Here is a 19724-nt window from a genome sequence, read left to right as displayed (position 1 = left end):
ATTTATATTGAGTTAAAAGATTCTGGGCTAACCATTATATCGTAAAAATGTTACGCATTAAACTCTTTTATATTGCAATAATAGAATAACAAAAAGACAAAATTTCATGAATGTGACTTAGAAAGAAAGAAAGAAAGAAAATGTGCTATATTACGTAAGACAACAAAATCTTGTGTACAAGCATCCTAAAAACTAAAAAATTCCAAATTCACTTTAAATTTCAAACAAACATAACTTCTAAAACACTTTACCAAACAACAACCAAACAAATTGAGAAAAAAAAGCATCTTTTTGATAAATTCCATTAAAAAATAAGTAAAGCTGTCAATAAAACAGAATTTAGAAGAAGTAAATTACATTATTTAACAGGAAACAAAACTAAAACACTAAAATGATGTCAGAGCACAGGTTAAAAGGTATCATTAAAAAAATCGTCAAGGCTATAATATGCCCTGGATAATAAAAGTGATTTTAATTCCTTTTTGAATCTCTTAACTTCTAAAATTTGTCTGATACATAGAGGAACATGGTTGTAAATTTTTTTGCTGAGGTATATAAGTGAGTTCTTCGTGAGGGAGGATGTAGGGATTGGTAAGGGAAAATCGTTAACCTGGCGAGCCATATGACCAGTGTTAGAGGGAGGTTTAGGACATTTATGAATAAGAGTAGCTGTTTCTAAGATAAAAAGAGAAAAAAGAGTTAGGAGTTTTTGAGATATAAAGAGAGGTTTACAAGAATCTCTTAACTCAGCGGAACATAGGTATCTAACTGCCTTTTTTTGAATCACAAAAATTATGTTTAATAATCCCTTGTTGCTTAAACCCCAAAAAGGCAAGCCATAACGAAGGTGGGACACAATAAGAGAAAAGTACACTGAACGTGCAACTACCCCTCCCAGCTCATGCCCCGCCATTCTTACTGCAAAGCATCCAGAGGATAATTTTGATGCAAGATTTAGGATATGATCTTCGAAGCGAAGGCGACCATCAATGGTAATACCAAGGAACTTACAGCTTTCTTTGTTTTGCAAGGGGGAGTTTTCACTAAACATAAGGCCCTGAACGTCACACTTAAATCCCATAATAAAGGTTTTGCCCACATTAAATACAAGCCTGTTTGCAGCACACCACTCCGATAAAATCTTAAGATCCTTAAAAACCTGGGCTCTAACATTATCAGAATCTCTATGATTCCATAAAATGGTGGTATCATCAGCAAACTGAATCACTTTGCCCTGCAGTTTTAATGAACCCAAATCATTTACATAGAGCAAAAATAATAGGGGTCCTAACACTGAACCCTGAGGTACTCCAGTTTTAAGGGATCTGGAATCGGATAAACATCCAGATACTGTAACTCTTTGGGTACGATTAGACAGATAGGATTCCAGCCATTGCAATGCCACACCTCTAAAGCCATAATTATTGAGCTTAGACAGCAGTATTCCATGATCTACACAATCAAATGCCTTGGATAAATCGCAAAACACTGCCGCCGCGGACTCTCCAGAATTTAAGGACACATAGACACTCTCCAAAAAGCCGAAAACAGCGTCATGAGTCCCTTTTCCCGTTTGAAATCCAAACTGATTTGCAGATAAAATGCAACTATGTTGCAAAAAAGATAAAATTCTGATTTTTGCAAGTTTTTCAACTATCTTGGAGAGGGAAGATAATATAGAAATTGGACGAAAATTACAAGGCTCACTCACATCTCCACCCTTATAAAGAGGGATAACCACTGCCTCCTTCAAACATGCTGGAAAGATGCCATTATGAAAGGATTGTTTATGGCAGAAGCTAAGGCATTCAATGCGGAGTCAGGCAAAAGGAGTAGTAATTTTGATGATATTCCATCAGCTCCAGCTGATTTATGGTTTTTTAAGCTTTTAATTGCATCTCTAACATCAGTAAGGCTAACAGGATAAAAGAAAAAAGAATTTTGAACTGACACTTGTTGAATATAATGCAAAGGATCAATATTAGTATTCACATCCTTGAGCAATAAATGAGGAATATTACAGTAATAATCATTTAAACTATTTGGTCTTACTTCTGGTTCTGAAACTTTCTTGTGAGAATGCCTGAAGTCATTTATAATTGACCAACATTCTCTCTGCCTATTTGAGGACATATTCAAGCGGTCACTATAATATTTAACCTTAGCTGCTTTTATCGTCTTTCTATATAGACTACGATATTTCTGATGATAAAGAATAATGTTTGCATTAGTTGTAAACTTGCACAGCTTAGCCAAAAAGCGCAGGTTTTTAGCTGAAGTTCTGAGGCCTGCGCTGTGACCCATGGTTTTCTATTTTTCATTTTAAGCCTCTTTTTAGGTAAACACTGATTGATCTTGTCACATAGCACATGAAATAACAAAGTAAACGGGCCAGGAGCCATTTCAACTGCATTCCAATTAACCAAAGCTGCAGTAGGAGAAAAAGAATTAAAATTTGCTCTGCTGAAAATTCTTCCTATATAATGAGATGAAGGAAATACAGTGTTGCATGGAATCCTAGCGAGAAAGGCTTCATGGTCAGAAATACCAGATGAGAGTACTCTACATGACACATCATTTAAATTTGTACACAAATTATCAATAGTAGTTGCAGATGAGGATGTTATACGTGTGGGTGAAAGAACATGCATCTTCAAGTCATAAGATTCCAATATACTTAAAAGGGATGTATGATATGATGGCAAGCTTACATCAGTGAAGTTAATATTAAAGTCACCAGCCAATATAACTATGGAGTGTAGAGACAATTGGGATAATAGAGAATCAAGTTTGTCCAGGAACATACCAATATCTCCTGTGGGTGGTCTATAAACACAAAGAACATATAAATTAAATCGCTTACAAAAACAAAGGGAGAATTCAAAAACCTTCTCCAACAGAAAGCTATCATACTTATTAATTTTACAGAAAAAAGCTTCAATTGTTTGTTTAACTAAAATAGCTGTTCCTCCATGTATGGAGTGTTGCCGACAAAAAATTGATATAGGAATATAATCAGATATTAAGAAACATTCGTTAGGCTTTAACCAGTGCTCAGTTAGTTATACAATATCAGGAAAATCACATGAATCAAGTAAAAGATGAAGCTCGTCCATTTTATTTCTTAGAGACTGTATATTTAAAATAAAACTACTGAAACTTTTCGCATGCTTATTTTCAATGTTATTTATAGAATGTGAGTGAGCTTCATCTTCTGTGTCTTATACAAAAAAACAATACAAAATAGAAAAAAAACAATAGGCAACTATTAAACTACTCAAATATATACAGTAAGTACAAAAAGATCAAATACATAAGTCAGAACACTGATTTTTCACAGCAAATTATATCTTTTAATTGCAATTATCTCATAAAAACGATTTTGCACATTCATGGTTTTGGCACTGGACCGACGATATATAAATGACCTTCTTGAAGGGGAAACTCTTGCAAAATTCACTCTCTTTGCTGATGACACAACTACTGCTTCTTATGCTGCAGATTCATATGAGGAATCACTACTTGGATCTATGGCGGCACAGGCAAGGGCTGAAGATTGGTTTTGCTCGAACAGACTGCTTTTAAACAGCGATAAGACACATCGGGTTACATTCTCTATGAGAGATCTGTCAAATGTAGAAAATGCATCAGAGGTAGAGCTGTAAAAAAAGTAACTATTCGTTACTCGAGTACTCGTTACTTACTCGGATCCGAAGTAACGGATGTCGATGACAGCTTACAAATGGTGATTCGAGTACTCGTTTCTCTACGGCTTTCGCTGGGCGCATTGGCAGTAATGGCAGTCCGCCACCGGTGCGAATATTCAGTGGCTAGTTAGTAGTAAGAAATATAAAGCGAATACAGGAATCGACTATTATAGTCGGTAAGGCGAGGGCGCCGGCAATAGAAGACTTATGTTATGACTTGTTGTGGGGTGGATTGGGTTGTGTTGTCTGCTGCAACTTCTACACTGCGCGAACGAAAAATATGTTTAGCTTTACGGTACGGCATCGGTTTCGATATCGATAATGCACGTATCGACTATTTTGACAGATTGATTCGGTGATTCCCCGGTATAGTAAATCATGTTTTTTATAAATGATAAATTTGTTACAGTGTCATAGCAGAATAGACAGTGGCGTTTGCGATCGTTTCTTTTGTTGCTTGCAGTTGGTTTATTCTATATTATATGGTGTATTTTATTTAATAGTGTATTTTGTAGAGAAAAATGTAGGTTTTTATAGATGTTTTGTAAAATATTTACACAAAAAGTGAAGTTTTTTGTTATTAGAAAATATGATACAATAATCACTTAATAAATTTTTAAAACTCATTTTTAATCCTAAAACATTTTTAGGCTTAGTATCTTAGTATGTCTGGATCTCGAGGTTATATTTGGAACTATTTTACAACTTCTTCAAATGAAAAGGCTAAATGTACATTATGTAGCACAATTTATTCTTACAAGGGTAGAACGACTTCAAACTTAAAGAAACATCTATCACGCAAGCATCCAACGATTAATCTCCAAAAATCTGTTTCCAGAATTACCATGGCGGTAGAGCAAAGATTGACAAACATTCAAGGCAGGAATAAACTAGTGTGTTTAATAAAGTTATTGGGTCCACTGATTTTTTGGATTAAATTTAACCCACTACTGTAACTTTTTTTTTAATAAAGAATAAATAAGAATTTTTTGTATCATAAAGCAAAAAGTAACAATTATTCCCTCCAAGTGGTGAAAATATAAAGTAACTGTACCTAATTGAAAGTTTTTTTTTGTTTTGACAAGTTTTGTTTGTAACTTTTTTTTGTTAATTTTAAGGGACGGACCAAGGAGAGACATCAACGTCTACCGTAAAAACAATATCACATTCATCAGAAACACAATCAGCATTAGAGCCAACTCACATCTCCAAAAAACCAAAAGTACAGTCATCATTGGGAAATTTTGTATCCAGACCAATATCTTTACAGAAACAACAGAAAATTAATAACTTAATGTTCAACATGATAATAAATGATTTGCAGCCTTTTTCTATCGTAGACGATGTAGGCTTTCGACGCTTAATTCTAGAACTTGAGCCATCTTATAAATTTCCTTCTAGACAGACCTTTAGTCAATCTTTGTTACCTAAAAAACATGACGATGCTTTAAGTGTATTATTAAACAAAGCAGAATATATTAACCTAACAACTGATGGCTGGACTTCGCTAGCCAATGAAAGCTATATATCGGTAACTGCTCATTTTGTTTCTGATTGGGTATTTGTATCTGCTCTGTTGGATTGTTTTGTTTACAAAGAAAGCCATACGTCAAAAAATTTATGTGAGCACATTCAAATTATTGCGTCGCAATGGAATATATTAGATAAAATTCATGCAGTTACTACAGATAAGGCAGCAAATATCGTTAATTCTATTAAAATAACCGGTTGGATACACATCCCTTGCTTTGCTCATACTTTAAACCTCGTTGTTCAACAAGCAATTAAAGAAATAGATATCATAAGAAAAAAAGTAAAATCTATAGCAGAATACTTTCACAGGAGCACTCAAGCCAATACAATTTTTTTTTCCATTCAGAACCAAATAAATTCTGATTCTTCTCCATTAAAATTAAAAAATTACGTACCTACTAGGTGGAATTCTACTTTTTTAATGTTCGAAAGAATGATGGTGGAAGAATCTCTCACAGCTACTATTGGCTTATTACATAATCCAGTTGAACCGCTAACAGAACCCGAATGGAGTAGTTTAAAAGAAGCCTGTACAATTTTAAAACCTTTTGATCAAGTTACTACAGAAATGAGTTCTGAGAAAGCAGTGACTTTATCAAAAGTAATTAACATTGTTCGGAGCCTAAATGTTGTGCTTAAAAAATTTCAGGATACCATTACACAACATGACTCCAAGAAATTATTAATTAGTTTATTGGAATCTATGTCAACAAGGTTTGTAAATATTGAATTGAATAATGCAATATCCAAAGCGGCAATATTAGATCCGGACACCTAGGACAGAGCATTTAGTACTGATGTACTTGCTAAAAAAACTAAAGACAAAATTCAAGACCTAGTTGTCCAATTAATTAATAAAGAAAAGCAAGATCAGGAACAAACTTTGGACAATAACTTACCAAAAAATGAGTCAGAAGTAAATAAAGAAGACGATGAAATTGATCTATACTCTATTTCAGAAGTGTGTAGAGCAATAAAACCTCATTAGGTATGCAAAAGTGGTACCTGGTGATCCACCAATATTTTATGCCACTACCTTAGTTGGGTATTAGTTTCAATGTAAAATTCTTTCTTTTCGTTGATTGCAGGTAGTGCCACCCGGTTTTGGGTCAATTTATGAGTTTTGCCCATTGTTACCCACTGATAAACATTGAAAACGGTTCGCCAAAGGCGTGCAACTGGGACTTGTTTTTTACCTTATAATTAATGTACTTAAATGCTATTTTATTTTAGAAAGTTACTTTTGTTTAAATGGAATAATATATTTTTTTCACAAATTTATTGAACATAATATGTAGAGTAAAACAGTTGAAAATGTCACTTTTGGATCTGGCACTTTTTGAACAGTGTATAACAATTTTAAATTATAATAGATTGTAGTCTTCTTCGTCATCTGACGAACTGTCATCACCTCTTGACATTATAATTAAAGGATCGACTGTCTGATCGATGAGGTTGTCAAGATCCCACATTTTGTCCTCTTGCTTAATTACATGCTGGACTGCTTTTCGCCAATTCTCTGGTGTCGCTTCCGTAATGGCTTGATCAAACAGTAGCTTAACATCTTTCATTTTAAAAGTCGTGTTTTGTCTTGCTACAAATCCTTTTACCTGCGCCCATATCAGTTCTATAGGATTTAGTTCGCAATGATATGGCGGTAAGCGCAGTACAGTTATATTATATTTTTCGGCTATATCTTCCACGGCGTATTTCATGAAACGAGTTTTGTGTAAGTTTGCTATTGCCAGCAGTTCCTTTTTTATCAAATTTGCTTCAAACGCAATAACTTTTGCAATCAGCCAATCGATAATTTCTTGCTTTCTCCAACTTGAAGTTGGCGTCTTCTCTATTCGCCGTGAATGATAGCTTGCGTTATCCATAACCACCACCGAATTAGCCGAAAGAAATTTTATCATTTCACCAAAATAGTCCTCGAAAACGTCTGAGTTCATGTCTTCATGGTAATCTCCTGTGCGAGTCGACTCAAAGGTTAGCAGACCTTCTTTTAAAAATCCCTCTTCACTTCCAATATGTGTGATTATAAGTCTTTTTCCTTTAATCCCGAAGGTACTTTAATACCCGTAGACAGGCCTTCTATGAAAGCTTGGCGAGCACTGGTTATATTTTTGTCTTGCCACATTTTTTGGACTATATAACCTTCGTTAATCCACGTCTCATCAAGATAAAAAACTTTCTTTTGCTCCCTGCGGTACTGCTTGATACTTCTCAAGTATTGTCGTCTCCAACAAACAATTTCGTCGCTCTCCAGTAAAAGTGCTTTGCGGTTATGCTTTTCCCAGGCAAAATCCATATTTTTTAAAGTTTTCCATAAAAGTTTTCTACTTATCAACGGAATACTGTCATCTCGGCCAAGCTCCATTAAAATTTTGTCTAGGGTGGGTATTTCCTTTTTAAAATAAAAAGAGTGAACTTTTCTTCGAATTATACATTTAGCATTTTCTTCAAGGACTTTTGTAGGTCGTCCTGGCTTTTGCTTGGGAGATTCCACTTGACCTGCTACTTTTCTTTCCCGCAACAATTTGAAAATGGTGGACTTTCCAATTCCACTCATTCGAGAACATTTTTCAACAATTTCTTGCACAGTAAAACTAGGGTAATCGTGTTTTATGCAATCATGTACATTTAAAATAATAACTTTTTCACTCAGCGATAGTGGAGAATTTTTAGTACATCTTTTCGTTGGACTGAATACCTCCATTTTTTAAATATTGGGATAATAATATTGTGATTACACTACAGCGTAGCAGTGACTACTAACGTTTAAAATATGATTTAAAAGTATTTATAGTCTGTATATATTACCTGACCCCATTTTTGCATGTTACAAAGCGTTAAAAGATAGGTACCTATACAAAAGGATTAAAAGTATTTATTTAGTATTTAATCTCTTTCAAAATAAAGGCATTTAATCCGTGAAAATTAAATTCATAAATTTTCAAATTTTTTTTTTTTTTTTTTTTTTTTTCAAATTTCAAATCAAATTTATTTACAATAATTTTACAAAACTCACAAAAGTATAAATAGATGTACACCTAGATTAGAATCTGTGTGTGTACAAAACAAAAGTAATTAAGAAGATAATATATATAATTCACAATTCACTTAAAGTTATATACTATATACCAAATATACCAATATACTATATACTATATTATACTATATACTAACTATATTAAAACCAAAGAATAAACCAAAATAATGATTAAATGAACTAATGATTTAAATCGCCCTAGTCAGAATAACAGATCTTAACCACAAATATACTGATAAAGCTGCATATACCCTATATTTAATTTGCAAATAAATAATTATCTACGCAACACCGTAGCAAAAACTTCAAAGTTTTCATGAAGCAACCTATTTATTTCTCTACCAAACATATGTATATTTCGAACTTCTCTAATACTACTTGGAAGAAGGTTAAAAAATTTTGGGCCAAGGTATGTTAAAAACCTTTGAGTAGTCGCTCTTGTCAGAAAAGGCACACTAACAGAATGCACTGCTTGGCTTCTAGTATAGCAACCCAAGTTCTCTATCGGTCGCCGCAAATCAGGATATTTATAGACAAACATTAGCACTGACTTAGCATACATTTGCTGTATTGTAAAAACGCGCGCTTCTTGGTATAAACGGTTTGAGGAGTATCTGGAATGTTTTCTTAAAATTATTCGTAAAAGGTATTTTTGAGTAATGTTTAAAATATTTATGGTACTGGCAAATGATCCTCCCCATATTGATATTCCATATCTAATGACTGATTCAGCCAAGGATGTATATAACATTTTTAAAATGTGGAGAGGCATACAATTTCTAAGATGATAAAATTTAAAAATTAGTTTACGAATTTTTATATTAATACTTTCTATATGTTTTTCCCATTTAATATTTTGATCGATAAAAATACCCAAATACTTTATACATGGAGTCCTACTTAAGGTTTCCATGCAAGCACATGGCTTCTCCTTTAATATGCACTGATATGTGTGTATTTTTAGTACATCTGTATTAATTTGATGGTTATCGAGAATGCTAAAACTCATAAATTTTGTTTTTTCAATATTTACTGCTAAACGATTTTCTTCCAGCCACCGACGAACCATTGCAAAATCTGAAGTTGCTCTCTCCACAGCATTCGCCCAGTTATCACCCTTTACCAACAAAATAGTGTCGTCCGCGTATGATACAAGTTTTCCAGATGTACTAAGAAAAAGAAGTTCATTGATATAGAGGGTGAATAGAAGAGGCCCCAGTACAGTACCTTGTGGAACACCACAATTTATTGTTTCAAAAACACTATACTCATCCTCCACCCTAACACATTGCTTTCTTTCAGTAAGATAATTTTTTATAAGAGTCCAGCTTAATCCCCTTATCCCGTAGTCGTCTAATTTATCAAGTAGAATATCGTGTGATACCGAGTCGAAGGCTTTAGCCAAATCTAAAAATATAGCTAACGGTTTTTGATTTTTTTCAATAGTTTTACAAATATGATTTGTTACCTCAAATAGTGCCTCTTCAGTTGACTTACCCTCTCTAAAACCATATTGGTTGGGAGATAAAATGTTGTTTTTCTGTAAGTGTTTTGAAAACCTAATGCGTATACAAGCTTCAAGTATTTTTGCTATATTACTAATAAGTGATATTGGCCGATAGTTGCCTGGAGAACACACGTCATTTCCCTTATATATCGGAACAACCACTGACTTCTTCAATTCATTCGGAATTATTCCTGTTAAAATAATACAATTAAAAACATGGGTCAAGGGTTTTGCAATATTATTCCGTATTTGCTTAAGTAAGGTACTCCTTAATCCATCTAACCCCGGTGCAGAATAGTTTTTTAGAGCATTTATATTTTTTAGAACTTCATCCTCAGTAATAGGCGTTAAAAACATAGTGGTACAATTTAAGCGGGAAAACTTATTTTGTTTATTACAATTTAATTTACTTGACATTGTTTTTCCTACGTTTATAAAAAATGTATTAAAAATATTTGCTACATCTTTTTTATCAGATTGAATCGTGTTATTTTCACATCTAAGTGATATTTTGTTTTTATTCATATTTTGATTAGTATTCAGTTCCTCATTTATAATTTTCCACATTTTTTTAGGATTTTGTTTAGTTTCATTAAACTTTTTTTGAAAGTACGAGTTTTTTGTTTGTTTTATTAGCATATTTAAAATATTACGGTAACTCTTATACTCATTCAACAGAGTTACATTATTTTTATTTTTTAGATAAGATATTTTCAATTTGTCTCGGTGTCGGATGGAATTAATTAAACCAGATGTGATCCAGGGTTTTAGTTTTTTATTTTTTGATGTAAAATTTACCTTTGTACTTGCCAATTGTATAGCATTTTTTATTATATTTTGAAAAAGTTCATATGTCTCCTCGCTTTGGTCTTTATCGTAAACAACTTCCCAGTTTGCCTCTTCCAGAGTTTTATTTAATTTATTATAGTCTATAGATATAACAAAAGTTTTATCGCATGATTTTTTTGAATTGTTATCAATTTTCTGTAGTTTCAGTGCAATAGGAAAATGATCCGTTACATCACTCTTTAGTATAAATGGTAAAAAGGTCAATTTATTTTTTATTTTGTTGGGACAGTAGATAAAAAAGTGGTCAATACAGGATTCACAATCTGATGTTACTCTAGTAGGTCTATTTATATAACTAAGAAAACCATTTTCAGTTAAAATATTTTTATAGTTATTTATTGTTACATTTTCGCTAAGCAAATTTAAGTTTATATCTCCCCCAAAAATACAAATGGCTTCATTATTTTTGTATTGCAATAATAAATGGTTTAGGTCATTTAAGAAAGCAGTGGTATCCGATGCAGGTGATTTATATAGAGCAAATATTTGATATTTGTTTTCCTTAAATTTAAAATTAAGATGTGTAAAAGTTACTTCATTATATTTGATATTAACAACATTTTCCACCAATATACCCTTTCTGACATAGACAAGCACTCCATCGTTTTGATTAAACCTTCCTTCAGAATAAAATACCTCATAATTTAAAATTTTAAAAATATCCAAGCAGGTAATTTTCCAAGTTTCGGTTAATAAAATGATATCAAAGGTGCAACCCAGGCTTTCAACAAATACCAAAAACTCTTCAAAGTTTTTACCAGCGCTGCGAATGTTTATATGAATGAAGTTCAGTAGATCATTTTCATCAGAATAATACTCAATCGGACTAATATCTGAGGTTATAACATTGGCATAATTGCTCAGTTCGTTATGATAGTCTATAACAGCATTCATCTATAGTATAAATATTATAAGTACCTGCGCCTATGAACTACCACGAAATGTAGCCAAACAGAACGGAATTCCCCAGTTTATTGCTCTATACACTTCTGAAATACAGTATAGTATGGAAAGATTTTGATAGGCAAACAAAAAACATTTCAGTCCAAAGTTCAGTTTCTCAAGCCATAATAGAAATCAGAATGTACATGAAAGATGCCCCCTATTGATAGAAAACAAGACCCCTTGCAATATTGGAGAAGCAGGGAATTAATTTATCCCCATCTTAGTAAATTGGCGAAGAAATATTTGGGTATAGTCGCCAACTCTGTACCTTCTGAACGGATATTTTCGAAAGGAGGAGAGATTTTATCCCGAAAAAGAAGCTCTATTAAAGGGTCCAAAGTTTACCTTTTCTAAATGTGAATCAAAATATTTTCTAAATAATTATGTTTAAGGGAAAATACATGTATGTATATTTTATTTGAATAATAAATGGTAGAAATCTGATCATTTTAAATACAGTATTTTTTTAGATTTTTAATTTAACAGTCTTTCCTGAAAAAATAAAACAGATTTTTAATAATAAAAAATGCATTCAAATAGTACTGAAAAGAAAAAACATAAATCTAATTTAAATCCAAATATCCACTTTAAAATTACACTAAGTGTAATATTGTTTATTAATTCCCCTATGGCCCTTATGTTTCTATACAATGTTTTTAAACAATTTCTATATGAAGTGGCATCGGTTAAAACCCGTGAAAAACGTAATATTCGTTATTTAACTTCAAACCGAATACCAATAATACCTAATGCAAAATTTAAGGAAACGAGTACTCGAATAACGAATCCGAAGTAACGAGTACTGAAACCGAAAGTAACGAATCGTTACAAGTAGTTAAAAGTAACCGAAACTGACAGCACTAATCAGAGGTAAGTTTTCTAGGAGTCATTTTGGACCCAAAGCTCCAATGGGGTAAGCATATTGATGGTCTTGCGGGGAAACTCAACAGGGGCCTGTATGTGCTCGGAAACCTCTGCAATTGTATCTCTGCTGATATGTTAAGAAGCCTTGCCTGGGGCCATGCAGCAGAGGTAAGCAGGGTTTTTGGCTCGCAGAAAAGGGCGGTAAGGTGGTTTTCTGGTTAAGGTTACAGAAATATTTATGTTAGTCTTGGTCTCTTGACTGTGCCTTGTTTGTATGTGCTAAAGTGTCTGCTGTATGTTAAACAGTGTGAGAGTCAGTTTTAAGCTCACAGGGATGTCAATGACTACAACACTCGTGCAAGGAACAATTTGGTACCTGCCTATTGGCATCTGGGGAGGTGTCAGGATGGTCCAGGGTACTGGAAATATGACTAGGGTTTTACCAATTAAAGATTTTAAGCAAAGGGTGAAGCATTATCTAATAAACAATGCATTTTATTCTTTTGACGAGTATCTTAATTCAGATTTTAACATGTTGTAAGTGACATTATTCTTAATCTTTTTGTTTCTTTTGTTTTAGTATGTATCTTACATGAAAAATATTGTTTGTAATTGTTTTAACAAACTCTTTTGAATAGTTTCTTTTCAATTAATATTATTTTATCTTTTTTGATGTATGTAAACTGTATATGTGATAACATGAATAAATTATTGAGTATTTATTGTTAATTTTGTTTAAATAGTTTATATTACTTGTTGGAATGTAGCAACATATCGTCCGTGAGCCTGCAATATCTCCTAACTAGCATTTTCAGCAAAAATTACTTTTAGGCAACCCAACAGTTTTTAACCCTAATGAATTTGCACGATTTTTGGACGCAATTTCTCCTAACTGCAGTGTTTATCCACGCTTTCGAGCAAGAACTTGATGTCGGCAGATTTGAGCATCATTTTTCTAGTTTGTGATAATAGTTACTTGTGCAAAAGTGTTTTTTTAATAAAAATAGGAAGTATTAGTTGTATAGGTAAGTTTTTCCTTTCAATATTAGGAAAATTTAAATACAAAAGTAATTAAAATATTTTTTGATGTAGATAGGAGGTTTCGCGTTAGTGATGGGCATATCCTTTGTGTGTAGTTAGGAGTAATTTTATGTTTTATTTTTTAGGAAAAAATGAGTCGTTCTAAGAAAGTTCTGGATTCGGCAAGAAATATAAATTTAATTAGAGATGGGCCCATGGAAGTTGAAGGAATAAATATAGTGGAAAACCCACAAAGTAGTGTCGTTGTGCTTGGTAAGTAGTACAGTTGTCGGCAAAAAAATCCGAACAATCTAAGAAAAATATTTGAAAATAATTAAAATTACTATAAACTTTTTAATAAATTTTTCATGACTTTTTAGATACCGATGAAATGCTTTTAAATAGTTCCGGGCCTTATTATAAAGATTTCGCACAAATAACTGATGATGTGCTGCAAAACAGTTATTCCGACATATTCACAAATCCGGTTCTGGAAGGTAGGTACCTCTGCAATAGTTAAAATGTTCTTTTGCTTTGAGATTTAATCTTTGTTACAGAGACACTGCCGCCTGATAACAGTCGTGATTTCTCTAAAGCCACAAATTGCAGTTCTGACAATGCAGGTGACGATTACGTACCTTCAGATATATCATACATCTGATGAAAGTGTTTCTGCTGTTGGGAGACATAATGAAGGTAAGTTAGACAAAATAAAATAAGTTTATTTACGTTGACGTTGAGAACGTTTCACTCTTAGGCGTCCAGACAGACGTTGACTCGGACGTTGATATGGTAGAGAATAATCAGAACTTCGAAATAGAGAATGCTGATGCACTGGAAAATCCAGATGGTCAAGAAATCTTCGATGCACCAGGAGAAAGGAAAAGAAGAATAACACCCGATCAAAGTCAATGGATAAGAGAAAGAAACAAAAATTTACGTGTGCAAGGTAAAAAATACGTCGGATTTTCAAGAGAGAATGGAAAATATCAGCAAAATATAAATAGAGGAGAAAGAAAACTAAAAGGTGGATGTAATTCAAATTTCCGTAGAAATTCAAAAGTAAGAAAATGTTTTCAAATTACGGAAGCTCAGAGAGAAGTAATTTTTAATCACTTTTGGGGCGAAATATCGTGGGATCAGAAAAAGGTTTACGTTGCTTCAACTGTCGAAAAAATTTCCGTGAAACGTAAAACGCAAGAAAACTCAAGACGACGACAGGGGACTTTTGTGTATTACCTAAATGTTGACAATAAAAAGCTCCAGGTATGTCGCACAATGTTTCTAAACACACTGGCTCTTGGATACAAAACAGTCCAAGACTGGGTGAACAGTAGTGAATCAGGCATGCACCAGGATGAAGGCCGTAAAATAACTAAAAAGCGAGAAATTGCTTTACGCAGCACTTCAGTTTTTTTATACAGTTTCACTTATACAGCACGTTGATACGTTTTTAAATTCCTTACCTAAGCTACCCTCTCACTATAATAGAAAAAAGCTGTTTTTGGAGCCAGTATTTAAAACAAAACTTGAACCTTTTAAGGTTCATCAAGAGTTTTGCTCAGAAAAAAATGTACCAGGAAATACTTTACGAGGAGATTTAAGGAATTAAATTTATCTATATATACTTTAAAAAAAGATAAATGTAACGTTTGTACCTCTTATGAGAAAGGAAATCTAGCAGAAGGTGACTATCAAGAGCATATTCGCAGGAAAGATCGTGCACGGGAGGAAAAACTGAAAGATAAAAGCGAGGCACTTTTAGATAATTTTATCATAATTTCAATGGATCTGCAAGCAGTCAAATTATCTCCATACTTGCAGGCCAATGCTCTTTACTATAAGATAAAATTAGGTTGCCATAATTTTACTATTTTAACATGAAAACGCATGATGCGTGTTGCTATTGGTTTTCTGAAGACCAAAACAGCGAGTTGAAAGCGTCTACTTTTGTTTCAGTCTTGTTGGACTATTTAGAAAAAAAAAATGTTTTAACAAACGTTCCCATCATTATTTATTCGGACGGATGTACGTATCAAAATAGAAACAACATAATGGCGAATGCTCTTTTAAACTTTTCCATTAAATTTAGAGTGACAATTTACCAAAAATTTTTAGAGTCCGGACATACCTACATGGAGTGTGACTCTACAATATGAGAAATACAAAATGAAAATCCACTCTACAATAAAACGCAAACTGCAAAATCGAGAAATTCATCTTCCTAGCGATTATTTGTCGGTTACTAGAGAATCACGACGTAATCCTAGACCCTACGAAGCGGTCGAGTTGGATTTTTGTTTTTTTAGAAACTATTCGCTAGCAGGCCATTTAAGGTATTCTTCCATACGCCCAGGAAAATCTACAGATGATCCTAAAGTTACTGACATAAAGTGCATAAAATACGATAATCTAATTCAGATTAAAACAGATTTTGAATGGCAAACTTTTCCGGTGAGGCCGAAAAATCTTGAGGTAATAATGGAATATCCCACCCAAGTAACATGTTCTCAAGCAGTTGGTTTTTAAAGTTGCCTTTTAGCCGCACCAAGGTTCTGCAATAGTCATTGGCTTGCTTGATGGAACTATTTAGGTTAAATTTTGTGCTAATAGGAACTAGGAACCTTAGGTAAATTAAAAATCTAATTAGTTCTAGTCAAGTGTCACCAATAACGTTGTTATGGCCATAAACGAGGGCTTGGTGGTTGTGAGATAATAAGGTTTTGGAGAGGTTATATTTCAGCATTAATTTGGCAGCATTAATAAATTCCAATATAGAACGATTTTAGCATTAAAATTACCTATTCAGAACCATATGGTCTTGAATCAATTGCCTAACTATTTGGCACTTTATACGGCCTATTCCGGAAAATATAGCATTTTTTAACACCTAAAGGACTTGCTAAAAGTCATATGGATAATAAGATAACTGTATGGGATAAGGTTTAACCAACTAGTCACAATAAAACACAGTTTGCGGACGGTCGCGACTATTAAATCCTACGTCATTTATTCTTAGAATATACAGGGATGTCTTGGCACAAAATTGTAAGAAGTGGTAATTTTAAAAGAAAAGTGAAGCGAAATTTCTAACGAATTACAACTGGTCAGGTAAATGTGACAAATAAAATATTGACAATTTTGGTAGATTATAACGTAAAAAAAAAATTAGTTTGTAACACTCCGAAAAGATAACTCCGATGTTTACTCTACAATTTTCAGATATATCTATGTTGCCTCCAAAATTAACATTCATTTCAGACGTTCCATGGTTTATCTATGCTTAATATTGTTTAATTTTAGGTGTAGCAAATTTTAATTCTCAACATGGATGCCAAAAGTGTACCATTGTTGGAGAGTACTCCCATATAATGCACACTAATTACTATCCCAATAAGAAATTTTCAAAAAGAACTGATGAACAATTTCGCTTGAAGACAGATACATACCATCATAAAACTGACTCTGTGATCTTGAAACTTCCAATTAACATGATAGATTGTTTTCCAGTAGCTGACCCTCTTCATTTGATAGATTTGGGAGTAATGAAACGATTGTTAACAGGTAAAGATGTTTTTATAGATATGTATGTTGATGCTTGTACTCGCCCGTTCTAATATTATTTTTAATATTAGGTTGGCGTGATGGTACGTAATAAATCCTTAAAATGGCCTGCAAAAGTAATGGAAAGTGTATCAAAGCAGATGCTAAATATAAAGTTACCCAAAGAGCTTCATAGAGCGACTAGAGGGCTTGATGTTTTGTCCTACTGGAAAGGATTGGAGTATAAAAGTTTTCTTTTGTATATCGGAATTACTATTTTAAGAGATGTACTAGCACCTCATGTTTATGAACACTTTCTTGGTTTATTTTGCGCTATAACAATTTGCTCGGAATATCTCCATGTTGCTGAAGCATTATTAGACCGCTTTGTTTATTGTTATTCAAGTATATACGGTAAATACTTTATTACGAGTAACATCCATAATGTAACACATTTGATAGATGACGTTAGTGCTGGGAAATTTAACAAAATTTTCCGCCTATCCTTTTGAATCAAAATTATATGAAATTAAAAACATGATAAGAAATGGCAATAACCCGTTGGCTCAAATAGCAAACCGGCTGAGTGAAAAGCAAAGTTTTGATCTTTCCTTTTTATCCATGTTTAAAAAATGTGACGGATGATGCTTTTCTTCGTAATAGTATTAAACCAGGTGAAACTACAACTATCTTTAAATATATTTTTTTTGAAGGGTTTTGTCTTGGCGGTGGTGATGAAAATAGATGGTTTTTAACTAAACAGAATGAAATAGTGTACTTTGAAGCTCTGAATTTTTGAACTTTGAAGTCTTTTTACTATACAGGAGAATGATTTCCATTTATCTTTTGGAGCGGAGCTTTCATCCAATACGGCACCCATTTGTGACTTTGGAGGCCACCATAACGTTCCATCTTTCTCCCACCCTGCTTGGGACTGCTGATATACATATCGTTCCCCGTTCTATAATTTGGACCACTTTAAATGGCATTTTCTAAAATAAAATATTGCTTAGGTAACTTAGGTTACAGTTTGATCCAATAGGTTTTCCAGTACCTAATCAACTTAATTCAATCTAAAATACTATTACAAAGACAAAAATGTAGTGTTAATACAAGGATTAAAGTAGGTATGATTGCTCACGGTAACTAAAAACATACCAAAATATGAAGTTCAATACTATACAATTTTTAAGTTTTAAATATTTAAAAATCTGCTTTTTATATGTATTATATTTTTGTATTTATTAAATTTACTAATAAAAAAATCCAAAATTTATAAAGAATATAAACCTAAAGATAAATTACCTTTATTGTTGAAGCTTTTTTTTTTAACTTTAAAAAGTCAATACCTTTTTATGTACCTAAATACAGCCCTGTATGCATTTTGAACGATAAAAAAACACACTTTTATTTTCACAGTAACTGGAACCACCAAAACCAAACGCAAACTAAATTGCAATAAAGAAGACTCAAGAAATCCCGCGTAGTAATAAATAATGCCAATAGATCCTACTAAATGCCTAAAAGCCATTTATTGAAATTCGCCCAGACTTTGCGAGCTAATTGGTTATTAAAAATGGCCTATAAGTCCTGGAAGATGCTAGTTAGCCCTGTTTTAGCTTTTTTTAAAACCCACTGGCATTTTTTTAAGACTTTTGTCCTATGACATAGCTTTTGATACTTACTTAAGTTATTATAGCAGCTTAAAAGCATATCCTGCTAGGCGTCCATTTTGAAGAAAAAATTTAATTCTTCCATTTTTATAAGCTATTCAAATACAGGCAAAAATAATGTAATATGTAAACAATTTAGATAATATATAAAGACACTGGAGCATTTAAGTACATATTATCGCTAAAGCATCTCAGAAATAAAAATTAATTATTTTTTTATTTTTTTATTGCCACTGAATAATGTTTAATTTGTAAGATATCAAAGGCGCGCGTGTTTTACAGTGAAATTACACCCAACTTTTTCAAGAAACTGGTGTGCGCAATGAAAATCGGTCATCTATTCCAGTATAATATATTTTTTTCTAAAATAAAGTAATACTTATAACCTCTTTAGGGCTGGGCCTTTTTTTACTACAGGAGGTTATGCGGGCTAATAAATAACGTTGTTTGTGCTTAATGGCATAATCAATAATTTTTCTTAAACCGGTTCTAGGAGTTATTTATAACCTTTTTAGAACCTAAATTGTTACTTGGGCAATATGCATAGTCAACAATGTAAAATTCCTGCAAGTAAATTTAAACACTTGCAAGTGTTTTGCCACGAGATGTCCATCACTTGTACATAAATGTCCTAAACCTCCCTCTAACACTGGTCATATGACTCGCCAGGTTAACGATTTTCCCTTACCAATCCCTACATCCTCCCTCACGAAGAACTCACTTATATACCTCAGCAAAAAAATTTACGACCATGTTCCTCTATGTATCAGACAAATTTTAGAAGTTAAGAGATTCAAAAAGGAATTAAAATCACTTTTATTATCCAGGGCATATTATAGCCTTGACGATTTTTTTAATGATACCTTTTAACCTGTGCTCTGACATCATTTTAGTGTTTTAGTTTTGTTTCCTGTTAAATAATGTAATTTACTTCTTCTAAATTCTGTTTTATTGACAGCTTTACTTATTTTTTAATGAAATTTATCAAAAAGATGCTTTTTTTTCTCAATCTGTTTTGTTATGATTAATTT

The 19724-nt window shown here is 32.8% G+C and overlaps 1 protein-coding gene and 1 long non-coding RNA gene across 2 annotated transcripts in view; one reads left to right on the top strand and one right to left on the bottom strand.

Annotated features, from left to right (window-relative positions):
- The window catches only part of LOC126746877 (protein pinocchio), a 168585-nt gene that overhangs the window by 147508 nt on the left and 1353 nt on the right, over nucleotides 1-19724 (bottom strand). The window lies entirely within an intron of this gene.
- LOC126746887 (uncharacterized) lies at nucleotides 14239-19602 on the top strand. Its single transcript, XR_007664020.1, has 3 exons — nucleotides 14239-14426; nucleotides 16781-17041; nucleotides 17113-19602. It is a non-coding gene; the product is annotated as an uncharacterized LOC126746887 (long non-coding RNA).

Source organism: Anthonomus grandis, chromosome 18, assembly GCF_022605725.1.
Source record: "Anthonomus grandis grandis chromosome 18, icAntGran1.3, whole genome shotgun sequence".
Classification (NCBI taxonomy): domain Eukaryota; kingdom Metazoa; phylum Arthropoda; class Insecta; order Coleoptera; family Curculionidae; genus Anthonomus; species Anthonomus grandis.
The sequence above is the reverse complement of the archived record's forward strand: the minus strand, read 5'-3'. Positions and strand labels throughout refer to the sequence as shown.